The 18,324-nt window shown below is 57.4% G+C and overlaps 1 protein-coding gene across 3 annotated transcripts in view; it reads left to right on the top strand.

Moving 5' to 3' along the window:
- The window catches only part of CXXC5 (CXXC finger protein 5), a 36,705-nt gene that overhangs the window by 8,607 nt on the left and 9,774 nt on the right, over positions 1-18,324 (top strand). The window contains exon 1 of one of the 3 annotated variants that reach the window (XM_017873923.1): positions 2,609-2,969. The exons of the other annotated variants lie outside the window; for them this stretch is intronic. The gene's annotated coding sequence lies outside the window, so the exon portion shown is untranslated. Of the gene's footprint in view, positions 1-2,608; positions 2,970-18,324 lie in introns of those variants that run through there. 3 annotated transcript variants of the gene reach the window in all.

The following is an 18,324-nucleotide window of genomic DNA, read 5'->3' as shown; positions in this document are numbered from 1 at the left end:
GTGCTGGGATTACAGGCTTGAGCCACCGCACCCGGCCTGTTTTGTTATTGTTTTGTTTTGTTTTGAGATGGAGTCTCACTCCGTCACCCAGGCTGGAGTGCAATGGCACCATCTCGGCTCACTGCAACCCCCGCCTCCTGGGTTCAGGCAGTTCTCCTGCCTCAGCCTCCAGAGTAGCTGGGATTACAGGCGCGCGCCACCACGCCCGCCTAATTTTTGTATTTTTAGTAGACACGGGGTTTCTCCGTGTTGGCCAGGCTGGTCTCGAACTCCTGATCTCAAGTGATTTACCTGCCTCGGCCTCCCGAAGTGCTGGGATTATAGGCGTGAGCCACCGCGCCGGCCAACTACTATTGTTAGAATAGATTGTAACAAAGCCAGTGATAATGGGTAGCCCCACAAAAGTCCTCTCTGTGGCAGGCACCATGTTAACAGCTTTCTGACTTTCACCTTTTTTCATCCCCGCAGTAGCCTCTGGTGACATGAGCCCATACCTGGGACAGATGTGTGTTGTTAGCATCCCCATATACAGATGAGGAAACTGAGGCCTTGGGAGTTTGTGGCTTGCCACTGCCTAGTGGGATGGAGTCCTGGCAGAGCCCTTGACAGGCTGTTGGCCTTTGTGTGCTGCTTCCTGAACCTTCTACACTACCTGGCACACAGAAGGGACTCCTTAAATGCTTGCTGGGCACAGGCCTTGCTCTTTCCTCTTTGAGGCCCCCATAACCCTTGGCAATGGGCCATATGTGGTGGGGAGATGGGCTGATAGGCTAGTTGGGTGGATAAAAGTGGATGAATGAATGACTGGATGACTTGGTGGTGAGGATGAGTACTGTCAGGGGACACTGGGATGGGAGTGTGCTGGTGGACAGGCTGGCATGTGGAGACGCACTGGCCCTGTGGAGGATTCTGGGAAGCAAGGTGGGGGCAAGGCGGAGAGATGTGGCCAGAGAGCAATAGGCTGCTGAGCCAAGCCAGTGGGGCAGGTCCTATCTTCTTCATCGACCACAATTTTTCCATCTGTCAGATGGGCTTGGGAGCCTTTGCCCTGGCTGGCTGCCGGCTGGCCTGGGCTGGGACTGGCCTGGGAGGTGAGGGGACTGTGGTGGGAAGGAGGAAACAGTGGGTGGTGAAGACAGGAAGATAAAGCGTGGAGCTTGGCTTGGAACCTGAGAAGCAGAGAGACCAGCCCTGACCTGACGCCCGCCCTCCCTCCCTCCTGGCCACAGGATGGGGTGCAGGCATGCCAACCCCCCGCCACCCACTCTCTCTGGTGCGGGCTGACTTCCTGACATCTGTGGCATTAGTGGCTGTGTGTGCCAGGAGGAGGTGGCCTGTCCCCTAGGACTAGACCAGTTTCTGTCCAGGCCAGGGGCCCCACACAGCTTCATGCCAGTTCCTGCTGACTCTGATGAGAGAGACCCAGCCCCTCTTCTGCCTGGCCCACCTCCCCCAGAGCTAGATGGGAAATTAGTTAACTGGGCTCATAGCAGTAGGCAGAAGTGGACCTGGCCCCCTTTCTTCCTGGGGGTGTCAGATCTTGGTGACCTAGAATTTCTTAGTCATGGAGTCTAGAATTATAGAATGCTTGGAATGGAGGCATTTTTCAAGTCAGGATTCTTGTTGGGATTCTGGAGTCATAGAACCATGGATTTTGCTGCTAGAAGGAAGTATAAATGGTCATGTTTCAGTCTTCTTGTTTGATGCTAGGAGACATTAAAGCTTTAGGGGTCAGGCTGCCCTGAGGTCACAGGGCCTGGTGCCCTCAGGTGACATGAGCCCATACCTGGGACAGAAGTGCCTGTTCTGCCCCTAGCCAGCCCCTCTCTGGAACTCTAGCCGGCGTGGAGAGTGGGCTGTGGGCCCAGTCAGGCAGTGAGGGGATGTGGCTGGCCCACAGGCACAGGAGGGGTCCTCACGGCGGTGCCCGCCGCCCGCTGCCCACGCTTCCCGAGGCACCAGCATGAGGAGGAAATGCAGGCTGTTGCTTCCAGCAACAGCCGGCAGGGCCGGGCGGCTTCCCAGCTCCCCCTCTGACTCATGGCCGCCTGCAGCTCCCCCTCCCTTGGGGTCCTCAGCAGCCCCATCTGTGCAATGGGGAGAGGAGGCTTTATTCAAGGTCTAACATCACCATGACAATACCTTGGGATTGTTTTCAGGACCACTGCTGAGCTGTGGGAGAGTTAGGATTGTCATCTAGAGCAGCCTAACTGGGCATTTGAACCCAGAACACTGAGAGGTTCTGTTTGGAGTCATCCTAATGCCTCCAGAAGCCTGGGAGGGCTCAATTGGCTCCCGAGGCAGAAAGTGTGTTGGGAGGCAAAGGAATAGCGAAGGGACCTGCAGTCAGCCCCTTTCAGGAAGAGCACAGTGGGGGAGGCCTGGCTCTCTGGGCTCTCCCCTGACCTTGGTTTGCCTATCTGCAGAATGGAGGTTGTTACCCATGAGGTCATTCATTCAGTGCCCGTGCTGTGCCTAGATGCTGGGGCTAGTGGCAGATTGGCCGGGAGGGGAGGATTAGGATTCCTCTGCTGTAGACGTGGGGTGGGGGTGTGATTTGGTGACTCCCAGGGAAGGACTGAGGTGGGGGGAGGTAAGGAGCCAGCCAGTGAGGCGTAGTGTCCAGCGGAGAATCCCAGCTGTTGTCAGGAAGTGTTTCCTCCACTGGTTTCCTGGGAGGGAGATGAGGCTAGCAGGAAGGAGGGCAGTGGGGACAAATAAGGCCCCCAGCCAGTCCAAGTGGAGACATCCCAAGCTTGGCAGCTGGGCGGGTGTGCCCTGCACACTGCAGGAGGGCTGGAATGCACCCCTCATGCTCTGAGGCTGGGCCTATGCTGGGGGGCTGGGACTGCCAAGAGGGGCTGGGCCCTGATCCAGATTTCAAAGCCTTCCCTAGGGGCCTTGTGGTGCCCTCTGCCCTGTCCTGAGCTGCCGCCGCGGGGGTGGCAGATGCTGTTTCATCGGCCGAGGCAAGTGGGAGGCCTCCGGAAGGTCCTCCTGGGAAGTTCCGGGGGGCAACAGGGGTGTCGGGGGGGCAGCGGGGGTGTCGGCAGCTGCTGCCCCTCCTGGGCTGGCTCTCTGTGGCCTCCCAGGTCCCTCAGGCCCCAGGGGATGGGGGTGGTGCTTCTGCATTGAGGCTGGTCTGTCCTGCCCTTGCTTTCTCCCACTGCCCACTGAGCTTCTTGGCTCTGGCCCCCTCCCATCTCTGGCTGCGTCTGCAGAGCCCCCCGGGAAGGCAGGGAGGAGGCGCGGCAGGCTCAGAACAGCGGGTGCCCGCGCAGCCAAGTATTTGCGCGAGCTGTCAGAGACAGACAGGCATGTGGGGAATTTGGTGCGTGTGGGGCTGGGGGAAGCAGCCTGGTGGGCAGGCAGGCAGGAGGAGGGAAGCTGGGGCTGCCTCCCAGTCTGTGGAACCCTGCAGAGACCACCTCTCCCCAGTCCTAGAGGCGAGCTGCATCCACGCACCTTTCTCCTGCCTGTGCCAGTGCAGTGAGGGGAGTGGGATGATCCTGTAGGGTCTGATAATAGCTCTGACACGGGGAAGGGGTGCCTTGTGGAGGGCCTGCAGCCTGGAAGAGACTCTGGTGGAGTGTGGAGCCAGGCAGGAATCCGGGTTGTGCCCGACCGTGGCCTCCAGGAAATAGCAGCTGTCATGCTCCCGCCCCTCCACCCCAAGCCTGGCACAACTTGTTTCCTGGCCAGGATCCGGCCAGGGCAGATTGGAGGAGCCTGGTATTGCCCGGCCTGGGCAAAGAACGGGCAGGATGGAGGGGCCGTGTTTATAAGCCTAAAGGCGCTTGGGGTGCTCTGGGGAGGGGACCTCAGCCGTTATCTCCTATGCGAAGACCCCAACCCAGTCACCTTTGTGGTCTACACTCCAAAAGCACCCATTAGGTAGGGCAGGGCCCAGAGCTGAGTAATGCTTGGTTTTTTGTAGCTTGAGAGCCCAGAGAGGGGGATCCGCTGCCCCAAGCTCACACAGCGGGCTCCTCAGCCTTCCCCTCTGGTTGGGGTAGGGGGGTATGTGGGTGGGGCCTCATGTGGGTGGGGCCCCTGGGAATTGGTGAACATGGGGGGTTTGCTGGGGTGGGGGGCCTATATTTAGTCAGCCCTGCAGAGCCAGGGCGCCTCTGGGAGCAGCTGCTGGGTGGGGGGGTACACAGACAGAGGCCTAGAGCTGCATTTAGTCTGGACAGAAATATCCTCCCCCCACCCAACCACCCACTGGCTGGGAGGCCAGGCTGCGGGCCTGTCCCCTGAGGGGCAGCTTGCCTGGGCCTGGTGGCCGGCGGGACAGGCAAGATGACCCGATAGGCTTTTCCCAGCTCAGGTTTCGATGAAACAGGAACCCCGGAGCCGCAGCCTGGGCCGAGGGGGCCAGGGCAGCCGGAGCCTGGGGGCCAGGACAGCCTCCCCCACCTCCGCCCTCATGCTGCTCCCCATGCTGCAGCCTCCCCTTCTCAGAGGCCTGGGGAAGCAGCAGGTTATTTATCAAGCCAGCCTCCCCGCCGCGGCTGCCCGCGCCACCCCCCCACCTCTTGTGCTGGCGGCCATCAGCCCAGCAGAGCAGGGTGAGTTGGGCGGGCAGGCGGCAGGATTAGCTCAGGAGACGTGAGTCACCCCATCCCCAGCAGCCCCAAGAGGCCCTGCGGCCTGGCAGGCAGAGTGCACACTCACGCACCCCACACGCGGCACACCCGGGCACACACAGGACAGACACAGTCACTTGCAGCACACGTAGTTCCACACGACTCAGCACACCCAGCCGACACGCATGGTACAGACTCGGTCACATGCACCATGCACACACAGCTCCCATGTGGCGCTCCAGAAGCACACTCATGGTTCCAGCCATAGCCCAGCCTCTGGCGCACACACACACCGGCACATACCTAGGCGAATGCACATATACAGGCACACACAGGCGTGCCCCCTGCGAGGAGGCCACTCTCACCCCATTGGCCCCACATGCTGGGGTCTGATCATTCTCAGGCCATAGCTTATCCCCAGATGATGCCATAGGGTGGGCCAGGGCACTGGCACACACAGGCACACCTGCTGTGATCAGGGCTCTGCTCCCCCAGATGCCTTGTGTTTAGGCTCACACACAAGAGGCCTGGCCTTCAGCCATGTTGTGTCCACCGGGTTCTACAAGGTGTGGGTGGGGAGGTGGAGATGGTTTTTTCCCATAGCAAACCTGGCTCTGCCCTCTCTGGGGAGGAGGCCCAAGTATCAGGCATGAGAGTGTTAAACCCACCTGCCCTCTAGTACGGGGCCTCTGGCCCAGGCAGAGTGGGTTGGGTACATGGGAGAGGGATATAGGGGAGCTGGGAAAAGGAAAGGCTGGAGAGGGAGTGCCAGGGAATGTCGATTTCCCCAGGACCACTAAGTGGCCGGCTGGTTCCCAGACCCAGGGCATGGGGTCCTTGGGAGGTGGCAGGGGTGTGCCAGAGATAGGGGGAAGAATGACACCTCTGATCAAATGGACCCAGGAGTCTTTCTGCCCACCTTCCCTGCTTACCGCACACCTGCTTCTCTCTGTTCCCTTAGTTGCCAAGGCCCTCATTATCCAGTGCCCCCACTTAGATTTTGGCCATGGCCCTGGTTCTTAGTCTACAGTCCTACAAAATGGGTAGAGAGCTGGCTTGTGTATAAGGGAGTCCTGGGGTGCTGAGAGCTGAGGATATGCCCTCAGGGAGCCTTTTTAAGCCTCTGCCCCGCTTTGGGGTTGGGACCTGCCTTCCTCGCACTGGGCAAAAATAAGGGTGTACCCATTTTCCATATGCTACCAAAAAAGCCATTTTTCAGATGACAGAAGTGAGTCTGATGGGAATGGCTTCATGGTCATGAAGGGCTTTGGACACAGTCTCCTAACACCCAGACTACAGGTCATTCTGGGCCTACAGTACTGAGACAGCCTAGCAGTGGTCAAAGGGCACGTGGCTATAAGGACTCAGGCCCAGCTGGGCTCCCTCCTCCTGGCCACACAGGTCTCCATAAAGGACTGGGCCGTGGTTGAGGAGGAGAGAGGGACCCAAGCATCCTGAGGGACACAAACAGCAGTGGCCAGTCAGGAAACTGGATGCCCCTGTGCCGCGGACTCTGGAGTTGGACAGGCCTGGGCTCCACACCTGGCTTGGTCACTGCCTGCTGTGTAATCATGGGCGAGTCTGCTCACCTCTCTGACCTCCTGTTTGTCACCTGTGAGATCGGTATGACTCTCATCTCTGTCTCAAAGCTGCAGGACCTGAAGTAGATGGTGGGGTGTGTTGTCATCAGTTCTCATTATGTCACACAAGGATCTCAAGGCGAGTGTGCCCCTCCACCTGCTCCACTAGAGCTGGTATTTTTCTGGGGGTGGCATCCCATAACAAGGGCTCCTTAATTAGGTCTTGGATTTAGCCTTCTCTAGGGCTGTTCTCAGATGGGGATGATGAGGTACCCGAGTGAAGAGGCTGAGCTAGGGGCCAGGGGTTGCGGGGAGGGATGGGAATGGGTTGGACCTAGGGCAAAGGAACCCATGATCCTTGGGTGGAAAATCCTGGAGGCTTCCTAATATCAGAGGGAACAGAGAGAGCCGACTGTAGTTTCAAGGATTTCTCTGTCTCCCACCCCCTACACTCACACAGCAAGTCTACAAGTTAGACTTGAGCAGGGACTTCCAGGTGGCAAATGGAGCCTTTGTAGGGTATTGAGAGGCTTGGGATGTGCCTTTGTGAGGGCTGACAGGGCTGTGGGAAATGTAAGAAGAGCCGACATGAGCAGGCAGGGCTGAGGGCCGGGGAGGTAGGAGGAAAGGCTGTCCAGAAGTATAGGTAGGCCTTCTTCCTTTGGGCAGAAGAGGAGATGCAAGCTTGACCAGTGGGGTGCTACCCTCATTGTAACCTTCAAGCTTCTACCACATGTCCATCTCCCCATGGTCCTGCAGGCTAGAGGGGGAATGCTCTGTATTTGGGGCTGGGGAAACTGAGGCATGAAGGATTGCCTCAGAGCTCAAAAGCAAACGGTGAGAGAACCGGGGCCATAACCTGGCTTACACAACACGCCTGGCCTGACTTGTCCATGACGTTCACGCTTATGCTGGCAGATGATGACAGTGAAAACAACAACACAGCTATCCTTAGTTGAGCACCTACACTGACCCCTTCACATAGGTTCTCTCTAGGACCTGACGAGGTGGGGGCTGTCAGCAGCTGCATTTCAGTGGCTAGGGGTTGGGCTCAGCAAGAGTCAGCAACCTGTCTGAGGTCACCTAGGCTGGAGACAGCAGAGCTAGGAGAGGAATCCCTACTCCTAAGCCTACTTGGACCCTGGCATGGCCTGAGCCTGTGTCTCTGAGCTGAGGGGCTCCCCTCGCCCCATTACACACAAGATGCCCCATTACACACAAGATGCGTAGTGTTCCTAGTTGAGCCAGCTCCCTCCCCCATGCCCAGCGCCTTAACTCTCCTAGGAGAGGCACTTTCCAGGTTTGAACCTAAGAGCCTTGGAACTGCTAACCTAACCCCTTAGCTCCAGGGGAGAGGGTGGGTGGGTGGGCAGGGGACCCCCTGGGGAGCAGATGGATGCCCCTTGGGGTTTCTGGGTTCTTCTGTAGACAGGTTCTGGGAAACTCCATGGTTAGGTCCGGGGAAGCTGCCTCGGGGCCTGGTCAGGGTTGCTTACCTTCTCCACCCCCTCCCCAGGGGCTTCATTTCCCTCTCCTGGGCACCCTTCAGGGAGGAGTTGAGCAAGTGCCCTTGAGCTGGCACTTCCTCTTTGGTATACAGGGACATAGCCACAATGACCCCCCATCCCGTGGTCCGTGTGTCACTTAGTACCAGGCGCTGCATGGCTCTGGGTCAGGGCTCACTAAAGTTCACTTCGCTGGGTTGACTTTACTACAGGCTGGTCCCAGCCTCAGGTCATTTCCCCTTTCTGGTCTCAGTTTCTTCATCTGTGAAATGACTGTGCAAGTCTGCCCTGCACATTCTCTGAAGCAGGGGTAAGTCCATTCCCTGCAGACAGACACACTTAGGAGCTTTGTGACTGGTGTTCCAGTCCCCCAGGCCCAGAGCTCCTGTAGCCCTCACACCTGCACGGGGGTCCAGGGGAAGAAGGGTGGGCTGTAGAGTTGGGCCAGCCTGCATTTCAGCCTCGCCTCCAATGTCCACACTTGCTTGACCTTGACCCACACCAGTGCCCCACTCAGCTCTGAGCCTCAGTGTCCTCATCTGCGAAACGGGAGAATCATGTTGCCTACCTCTGTGGGTTGCTGTGAGCATCAGTCAAGATGATGTGGACAGAGCACCTGGCACAGAACCGATAGAGGGTGGTGACAGCGGAGCCCCTCCCCGCCAGACTATCCTCCTGGTCACTGTACCCCAGCCTTGGTCTTGAGGATTCTGGGAAGGAGACAGTGCCAATCTGCTGGCTCAGCCAGCTTGGCCACTGACCTTCAGAGCACCCAGGCTGTCAAGGCCGCCGACTGCCTGCCGGGCGGGCAGGGGGGAGTGCCAGCCAGCTCCTCGCCTGACGCTGCCCGCTCCTGCTCCCACTCTCCTCTCCCTCTCTGCGCCTGTGTGTGAGCTAATTAATCTCAGCCCCTTTGGGAAATTAGAACGCCGCAGCCGCGGCCTTCTCAGCCTCGCGGTGCCTGTGCTGCTACTGGGCCATGCCAAGACCCGCTGTGGTTTAGGGGCACTGGGGTGGGGGATGGGGCATCCGGATGAGCTGGGCTGACCATGGGTCTCCCTGAGCCCCCACCTTCTTGCTGGAATGCTCTGATCTCTCAGCCCCCTCCCTTCCCAGATAGCATCCATAAGGATGCCAGGCCAGTGCCCGACTGTGGTGAAACCTAACCCCCAGTGGCCTCTCTGACCTGGCCCCAGGGCTGGTATGGCCACCCCTTTACACCACATTCCATCTCATTGCAGGGTCCTCTTGCCTGCCCAGCTTGGACTGATGGAGACAGATGTAATTATGGAATTTTGCTTGGGAAATTAATTTGAAAAAGTTAATTAATTGGCGGTTCCGGAGGTGGCGGGCTCCACGCCCGGCCAGTCTTGCTGACGTCAGTGCTGACCCACTGGAGATGTACAGCTTCCGGGCGGGCTGGGGAGAGGGACCCCAGTGACCTGGCTGGGCAGCCCTGAGACAGGTAGATGGACAGCGAGGAGCAAAGGGCAGACCAGTGTCCTGGCCCAGAGTCGGCACCTGGGGAAGGGTTTGTTGACCAGACCTGCTGAGGATAAGAACCCAGCCACTTGTTTGTGTGTTCAACAAGCCATTTTCAAGCTGCTATGGTACACTGACCCCAGTGTCCAAAGTGCCCCCAGCCAAAAATAGACCAGTTCTTCCAAACCCCTTTTCTCAAGGAAAACCTCTAAACCTATTCTCAAAAACTTTTTCAAAGCGCTCAAAGGACATTATCGGGCCAGTGTGCAGATGAAGCCACTGAGGCTCGGAGAGGGTGGGCCTTGCCTGGCTCCTCAGCAGTGTCCTCCAGCAGGGTGGAGCGGGGGCAGGTAGAACTTGGTCTCATTTCCAGAGGATGTGTGCCCCAGCTTCAGAATCCCATGGGTGGCCTCCTCCCAAGTGTGGGTGATAGGGGCCTTGAAGTTGACTCTTCCCAGGGAGGAAGCCACAGAATATGGCCAGCCCCTCACCCCCCTCACCCCCATCCCTGTGTGTGCCTGTGGGAGCTTCCCCTACTACCCCATCCAAGCCTCAGAAGACCCCCATGCCGCAGGGGTCTCAGGGTACACAGAGACCCCCACTACCTCTGGACCGCCTGTGGGTCTCCTGACCACAAGCCTCGGCCAGATCAAGTCCTAGTTTCTGGAGGAGCGTGGGCTTTGGTGTGGTCTTTGTCTAGACAGGGGAAGGGTCAGGGTTGGGGCAAGAATGGCCAGGCCTGGGACAGGTCAAGGATACTGAGCCACAAAGAGGCCAGCAAGATGAGGAACGTGGGCCCTCCTGAGCTATGTGGTGTTGGACAGATCCCTTAGCTTCTCTAAGCCTCATTTTGCTCATCCGGGAAATGGGGATGATCATAGATGCCATTCAGAGAGCTGCGGAGAGGTGCAGGGATGCATAACCACTTGAAGTGGTGCTGGCCCTGGCACGGGCTGTTTCACTGCCCACTGGAGGCAGGCTGGGTGGGAGAGCAGCGAGCTGACTGGGACTGTGCTGTGGCTGGGGCCTGAGGACCAGGTTTTGAGAGGGGAGCCTGGTGCATGTGTCAGAGGAACTGAAGGATACAAGAGATGATATTTATGAGACCCTGAGCCCTGCTCCAAGGGAGTCAGTCCACCCAGCATTTACCCTCCGACTTGTTTCATGTGTTCCCTCACCTCCAGGATTTCCAGGGGCCAGGTGGGCCCTGCTCAGTTTAGTATGCCTCACTTCCCATAGCTGTTCAGGATCAAAGGGAGCATCATGGGCAGGCTGAGCTGGGCACTTTGCATCCCTGTCACTCTGATGTGGTCTGTAGTTCTGGGTTTCTTCAAGGTCCAACCCCAGTCTTGGGTTTAAGTGGACCACACCCACTCCCTGAGCATCCTGTGTGGGCTGGTTATGGGGTCAGAGGAGAGGCATTTCCTCCTCCCACCTCACCTCCTCCAAGAAGCCCTCCGGGTACTGCTCCCCAGCACTTTACCCATTGACTGAGCGCTCAGCGTTCTCTGCACAGACTTTGTTAAACCATGGGGTCCATGGTATCTCCTGTCTATCCTAGTGCCTGGCACTGGGTTAGCACTCAGTGTGGGGGCATAGGGCTCATGTGCTATTTTACAGATGGGTCAGTTAAGGCCCTGCGAGGTCACACAGCCTGTTGAGGGGCAGAGCCAGCCTGGCTCGGGTGGGTGTGGGGCCACTTGGTACAGACTGGGGTCTTTTTTCAGGCCTCAGGACCATTCCCAGGCTTCCTTAGGCCCTGCAGCTCCTGACCCTCCTGGCAGGCACTATTCCTGGAGGGTGAATAGTCAGTCCCGTGCTCTTGAGAGCTTGGGGGGTTGGGGGCTAAGGGGTTGTGGCATCAGACTGAGGGTCAGAGGGCAGGCGTTTGAGCCTCAGTTTCTTCATCTGTAAAACAGATACTAGTGTTTGGGGGAGCAGGGGTAGCTGAAAGAGATCACGTATATGTTGTTCTCGCCATCCTTATTATTACTACTGACACTGTTATTTTGTTATCATCACATTATTATTCATGCTCCCAGGGCCCCAGCAGCTGCGGTGGCTCCAGGCCTGGATGCAGAGCTCTGGTGTGCTGAAAAGAAGTTGCAGTTCCTAATTAGTCGGCATTCCAAGGAGAGGGCCTGGGTTTTAATTTTTGCTGCAGGGTCCCACCTGCCCGAGGCTTCCCAGCCCCTCTCATCCCCTCCTGGGCTGGGGCTGCGGCACCCTCCCCAACCTCAGGTAGGGAGCCTGGCCCCAGGCAAAAGCCTCCCCAAATTTCCCCTGCCACTCCCTCCGCCTGCCAGACCTCTGGGGCCATGAATCATTTATGAGGCAAAAATGAAACCAATTAAGGACAAACTTTGAAAGCCTCTAATTGCTGCGCCTGGTGGCACCGAGGAATGAGGGGAGGCCGGCCTTCTCGGTGCGGAATCTCCTTGGCCCAGGCCTTCCCAGGCTGCCCGTCCCGCCGCGGCTCAGGGCGCCTCCCGGCTCCCTGCCGCCTCCCAGCCGGACGCGGACGTGCCTGCGCGGCTCTGGCGGCCGCGTCTGCCGCCCCGGCGCCCGCCCTGGTCCCAGGCCGACTAATTAGGCCCGGCTCCCTCCCGCGCCGCCCACTGCCCGCTCCAGGCCCGCTGCCCGCTCCAGGCCCGAGGTGATGGCGGCTGTTCCTGCCGTTCTGGGGCCTGTGCCCCAGAGCTGGCCGCGTTTCTTGGGGCGGGAGCCAGGTCTGCTCGCCTGGCTTAACCCAGACGAGGCCAGGACGCCCTGTCCCTGAGCCCCATCGTGGCGTGCAGGTCTGAGTAGGCTCTGGGCTATGCCGGGGTACCTGGGTTGGAGGCTCTCTTCAGTCTCAGGAGAGATATGCTTATCCCAGGCGGAGCAGAGAAGGCTGTGGGATGATTGATGATAGGGGGAGTCACGAGGGGGTGTTGAGCCCTGAGGTGTTGCACTGAGCACGGATCTAGTACCTCTTGGCTTTGCCACAAACACAGTGACCTTATGTAGATTCCTTAGCCTCAGTTTCCCCGTTTGTAAACCATCAGCACCAGCCTATTTGCTCCTGAATTTGGGATTTAAGGAGCTGGGCTTTGTATCCCCCTGCCAGTCTCCTCTCTTGGGGGACTGCTGAGGGAGTGGAGGTAACGTCTGGACCCAGGAGGGCCTGCCTTACTTACGTGAGTCCTGGGTGCCACTGGCCAGCCTGCTCGCTGTGCTGAGGGCCAGGCAGGCCCTGGGCACTCAGGCACGTTGTTTGCTGAAACCAAATTTCCGTGCTTGTGTTTTTCCATAATTATATTAGCAGGTGGGATTTTTCCTCGGGGAAGCAGTGGGAGGGGGAGCGCCATGGCAGTGTCCCCGCCCGCTCTGAGCGTGAGCTCACACTCAGCTCTGCCCGCCTGCCGTAATGATTTTTTAATTATGCAGCCAGTGCTCGGAATTGCTAATCCACCTCCAGCCTAGCATCCCCTCCTGCAACTCACCCCAGCCCCTGGCTGATGTCCCTAGAGTGGCGGTGCCCAGCCCCGTGCCCATCACTGAGTGCCTGGGACAACCGCTGTAGCGGGAGAGAGGGTAGGTCAGGAAGGGCCAGAGGAGCTCCTCTCCCCCATCTGCAAGTGACAGGACTTGTGGCTCTCTTTGTCTCCCATCCTACCCCTAGACCCAGCACAGCTCGCACCCGCCAGGACAGCTGTGACTCTAAATGAGTTTGGGGAGTGATCAGTGCCAACATCGAGTGATGTGGCCACACCCATTTCAGGGACATGAGCCTGTCTTCCCAGCCTTGTGTGACCCTGAGGACACATGCACACAAGTACAATTTTTGTCACACCAACACTCACGCTTTACTTCCCTTCTCCATACACACTCAGCCCCACAGCCAAGCTACACGCACACGATGGCAGGCTCTGCGTGCTTCTCACACACGTAGCCTTACCTGAGGGCAGAGGCACCCTCAGGAGACCCCACTGCTGCCTTTTGTGCCCTGCAGTGGCCCTGCTCCCACTCCCTTGCCTCCAGATACCCCTACCCCATCCCCATCCCCCCTACTGGGAGGTGCTCCGAGTCTTTCTGGCTCCCACCTCATGGGGTGGCTGCTTGTGGCTGGGGCCAGCTTGAGCCTCCATCGACCCTGGCCTGGGGGAGGTGCTGGGGGGGGGTTCTGCAGCACTGTGGCGCGGCTCCTCTCCAGGCGCCCAGCTGTGGCATCTGTCAAGGTCAGATAGCGACTCCGGAACTAGCCGGCTTGGCCCCATGGCCCCTCTCGCCTCATTATTTTTGTGTTCCGGGGCTGCGGCGACACCTCCCTCCCTCCTCCTCAGCCTCCCGCCTCTTGCCTGCCTCCCCTACGCCTCTGCAGGGAGGGCCTGCGGTCTGGGGGCTTTTGTTTTCCAGTTTTTTCCACGTTCAGGCCAGGCAGGCGGTAGACACTGGCCAGAGCTGTTGGACCTTGAACAGCAGACAAGGCAGGTGTCCCCCTTACAGCTGGGACAGATTCTCGGCTAGTGGAACCCTGGGTTGGTTTCATAGAGGCACAAACTGAACCTGGGTGGAACCCAGCCCCCACCATAGCCCAGGTGCACCTGTGGGCAGCTTCCTGTTTCCATAGGGGCCCTAGCAGCTGGCACCAGTTCCTGTCTACACCATCCCCGTTCCATTAGGGCCCCAGACTCTCATACAGCCCAGAGCTCCTGACACAACTCACAGTGCATGTGAACACACACACTGACATTCATGCGGCAAAGATGTGTTGACACAGACCAGAAGAACCCACAAACATTCTGTCACCACATAAACCACCCTATTCGCACACGCGTGCACTGGGCATCCATATACATTCACAGACGTGGGTCGCACACACATGCCTCCACTTCACCCTCAGAGGTCACAGAGTCAAAGATCTCCCCCAGCACTGGTACATGATCCCCGTATATGCTTTAATGCTGTGGTCTGTAGAGGGCGACATCTGAGACTACACACTCAACTGGGCACACTCACAGTCCACTGGACACACACACACAGTTGTGCAGCACACCTCCCCGGTAGACACGCGAAAACACACTGTATGCAGTGCTCTTGTCACCATACACACTCCAGCCCCCTGAACTCACTCCCAGGTGCCCAGCATTCTTGGGCAGTTATGCCACCCAAGGAGCTTTTGTCCCCCAAAATACTGGGAAGTGAGCTTGAGGCCTCAGCTTGCTGAGCCTTGTGTGTCCAGGGAGCCTCAGAGAGTGGGAAATGGTTTGACATGGACTGCCTGGCCCACTGCCCAGCTTCACTGTGTGCACCACTCTAGGCCCAAGAGCACCAGGATGGCGTGGGATGGGGGGGTTCCAGGTGTGTCATGACAGGCTTGGTGGCTGCTGGCAGAGGCAGACTCTGGGGGGTGACCTCAACTCTGTCTCAGGGTCCCTCTTCCCACCTTCAGCCCCTGATTTGGGTGTGTAAATGTTGGAGGAATGGGGTGTGGGCAGACTCCAGGCCCCCAGGGTCTCTAGAGTGGCCCTGGCCATCCCCTCTCTTCCTCCTCCAGCTGTGGACTGCTGTGGCTGCCCCCAGGAGGGGAGCTAGATGGAGGCTTAGCAGTGGCTGGGCCCCCACCCCCCAGGAAACTCAAAACCCTGGGCCAGCCGCGGGTGGCGGGTTGGGGCAGGCACAAAGAGGGCCTCTGTGCGGCCGGCTGGGCTGCCCACAGGATTCTGGGGGAGGAGGCAGGAGCTGGTTTCCGTCCCGTTCTGCTTCCTGCGGAGGCCGCCGGAATGCCCGGAGCTCTGGCCCAGCCTGGCCCGTCTGGCCCACCCGCAGCCCCTTCCCCATCTTTTCCTGGGCCATGGGGTACAGCTGCAGACTTCTCTGCAACAGGGCCCTGACAGCCACCCTCCAGGACCCAAGGGAAACCTAGGGGATTTCCCCAAGCCGAGAGCTGAACTGGACCTCACCCTTTAGCTGAAGTCTTCCCTCCATATGCTGTGGAGCCCTGAGCCAGGGTTGGAGCACCAGGCCCTGGAGTCATACAGACCTGGATTTAAATCCTGGCTCTGCCACTTACTGACCTTGTGACCTTAGGCAGGTGACTTTATGTCCCTGAACCTCAGTTGCCTCGTCTGTAAAATGAGGATAATAACAATGGTAGTAGAATCCGGTGAGAAAATGCATGTGAAATGCTTAGCACAGTGCCCGGCAAACAGTGAGTGTGCACTATTAGGACCTGCTGTTTATTTTTATTTATTTATTTATTTATTCATTCATTCATTTATTCATTCATTCATTCAAGGTGGAGTTTTGCTCTTGCTGCCCAGGCTGGAGTGCAGTGGTGCGATCTTGGCTCACTGTGACCTCTGCCTCCCAGGTTCCAGCAATTCTCCTGCCTCAGCCTCCAGAGTAGCTGGGATTACAGGCATGTGCCACCATGCCTAACTAATTTTTGTATTATTAGTAAAGATGGGGTTTCTCTATGTTGGTCAGGCTGGTCTCAAACTCCCGACCTCAGATGATCCACCTGCCTCGGCTTCCCAAAGTGCTGGAATTACAGGCTTGAGCCACCGCGCCTGGCCAGGACCTGCTGTTTATTTTAATGTCCTCTGGGGAACTTAAGAGTGGAAGGGACTGGATGCTCCTTTCCCCGATGGGTCTCACCTCTTCTAGGGTTCAGTCTCAGCCCTGCGTCCTGCTCAAAACCCTTCTCTCAAATCAGTTTCCTACCTGCAGATCGTATCAGTGACTGATCGGGGCCTCTGGGGCCTTCCTCCTGAAGTCTGAAGGGTGGAGGGGATCGCTGTCTGGAATCCTTTTTTTATTCCCTCTGTATCTCTGCCTCCTTCCCCATGGTATGCCCTGGGATCGTGACTCCTCCAGTAGTTTGGGGTGAGGAGCAAGAGCCATTTTTCCATTTTACAAATGGGAGACAGGCTTAGTAGGGGAAAGAGCTTGGTCAAAGTCACTAGTCAGGGAGGGACAGGGTAGAGCCACAAACCTAGACCTCAGGACTCCAGTTCCCTAGCCAGTCCTATGCACGCATGCCCCCCCAAACCCCAGACACATAAACACACCCCACATAGGAGCCCCAGAAGGACAGTGCCCCATCTCTGATTTATTGGCTCATGCATCCCTGGGCTAGCCTTCCCTGGCTTGTCCCGTGGTGAGGCCCATCAGGAGGGAGGTCCTGAGGGGGTACATGGGCCCTAATTTCTGATTGGTGTCAGCTCAGAGATCACCACACTGGGAAATGTTTACTGCAAGATTCAGGGGATCCCAGATAGACAGGGCGTCATCACACCTGCTTAATCAAATGGCCTGCTCTAAATGGGGCAATAATAGGACTTCCTTTAGAGATTGGGTATGAGGATGACGTGAGATAAAGCATGGACAGTGTGGCACATAGGAAGAGCCCCATACCTGTTAGCTGTGGTTGGTCCTATGTGACAAATGGGAAAACTGTCTGGGAGGCCAGTTTTTTCCCACGGTCAAAAAATCAGGAAGGGTCTTCCTGAACCTTTGACTCTTCCAGGATAGGAACCTGGCCTGAGAGAGGTGCCTATTGAGGAAAGGGCCTGTCTTTATCAGAGGCATCCCAGGCATCTCACTCCCTAGAGCCCCAGGTCAGAACATACATCCTGCCCGGGGCCTCAGTGTTGGGCTGATCCCCTCCTCCAGCTGTGTTGGGGAGCCCTGTAAAACAGAACAGAGTCTGGCTGGGTGTGGTGGCTCATGCCTGTAATCCCAGTACTTTGGGAGGCTGAGGTAGGTGGATCACCTGAGGTCAGGAGTTCAAGACCAGCCTGGCCAACATGGTGAAACCCCATCTCTACTAAAAATACAAAAATTAGCCAGGTGTGGTGGTGTGCACCCGTAATCCCAGCCACTCTGGAGGCTGAGGCAGGAGAATTGCTTGAACCCAGGAGGTGGAGGTTGTAGTGAGCCGAGATCGGGCCTTTGCACTCCAGCCTGGGTGACAGAGCAAGACTCCATCAAAAAAAAAAAAAAGAAGAGAGAGAAAACAGAGCCCTACGTACTCCAGGTTTGCTCAAACCCTTGTGTCCCAGCACAAACCCTTTAGTCCTCAGGCCAAGGCATGGTTGGTACCTGCCCCGGGAGGAGCGGTGGAAGAGGGTCGGGGGTGTGAAGTCAGGGACATAGAAATGCTGTCCCTTGTTCTGTCTTTGGCAGTCAGTCTTGGGGTGACTCTAGTGGGGTTGAGGCTATGTCTCACCCCAGGCCACCCACTGGGTGCTCACAGTGGCCAGTGTGTGGGGGTGTGTGTGTCCATCCATAGCTGGATGTGTGCCCTGTGCTCTCCGCCTGGGGCTGCGTTTCTCGCTGCCTCCAAGACCAGTCTCCCTGGGCTTGAGCAGGGCTTCTTTTTCCCTCTGGAAACTCCCCAGGCTGAATCATGGAAATCAGAGACGGAACACCCTCCCTTCCACCCCACTGCCCGGCTTGGTTCAACCACCATAGCCTGTGGTCTGCTTTGCGCACCATCAGCCTGTCTGCCTATTTTGCCTCACTTGGAGGCCAAGGAGACCAGCCCACCAAGGTGGTGGGGAGGGGGCAAGTGGGGGGTGTCAAGTGCTGCATGGAAGCGTGGAAAAGGGTGCATTGAGCCAGGATGTGCAGCTCTGCTGGGCTGGTGTTGGGGATCCTGAAACACAGCCTCTTCCACGAGCCTCCCTGGGCAGGCAGGATGGCTGCAAGGCTGGTCAGCCAGCAAGGAATAGAGGGGGGATGGTACCTTGGTCAAACCCTGCCCTTGGTAGTGGTGATGGTTGCATAACTCTGTAGATTTACTAAAAATCATTAAATTATATGTATACTTTAATGTGGAAGAATTTTATAGTATGTAAACTATACTTCGATAAAACCGTTTTTTAAGAATCCTGCCAGCCAGGCACAGTGGCTCACGCCTATAATCCCAGCAGTGTGGGAGGCCCAGGTAAGAGGATTGCGTGATCCTCATAGGAAGACCTCATCCCTACTAAAAAATTTAAAAAATAATAATATTAAAAATCCTGCCCTTGACCTCAAGGCTCTGCACAGTTGGGACCCTGTCAGCCTCACAGACACACCTCACGCCTACTTCCCCGCCTGCCTAGGCTCTCTTTCATGCCTTTGTCCCCTCTCGTTGCTTCTCCTTATTCTTTTTTTTTTTTTTTTTTTTTTTTTTTT

This window comes from Rhinopithecus bieti, unplaced genomic scaffold, assembly GCF_001698545.2.
Source record: "Rhinopithecus bieti isolate Rb0 unplaced genomic scaffold, ASM169854v2 scaffold_8674, whole genome shotgun sequence".
NCBI classification, from domain to species: Eukaryota; Metazoa; Chordata; class Mammalia; order Primates; family Cercopithecidae; genus Rhinopithecus; species Rhinopithecus bieti.
Note: the sequence above shows the minus strand (reverse complement) of the source record. Positions and strands in the feature narration are given on the sequence as shown.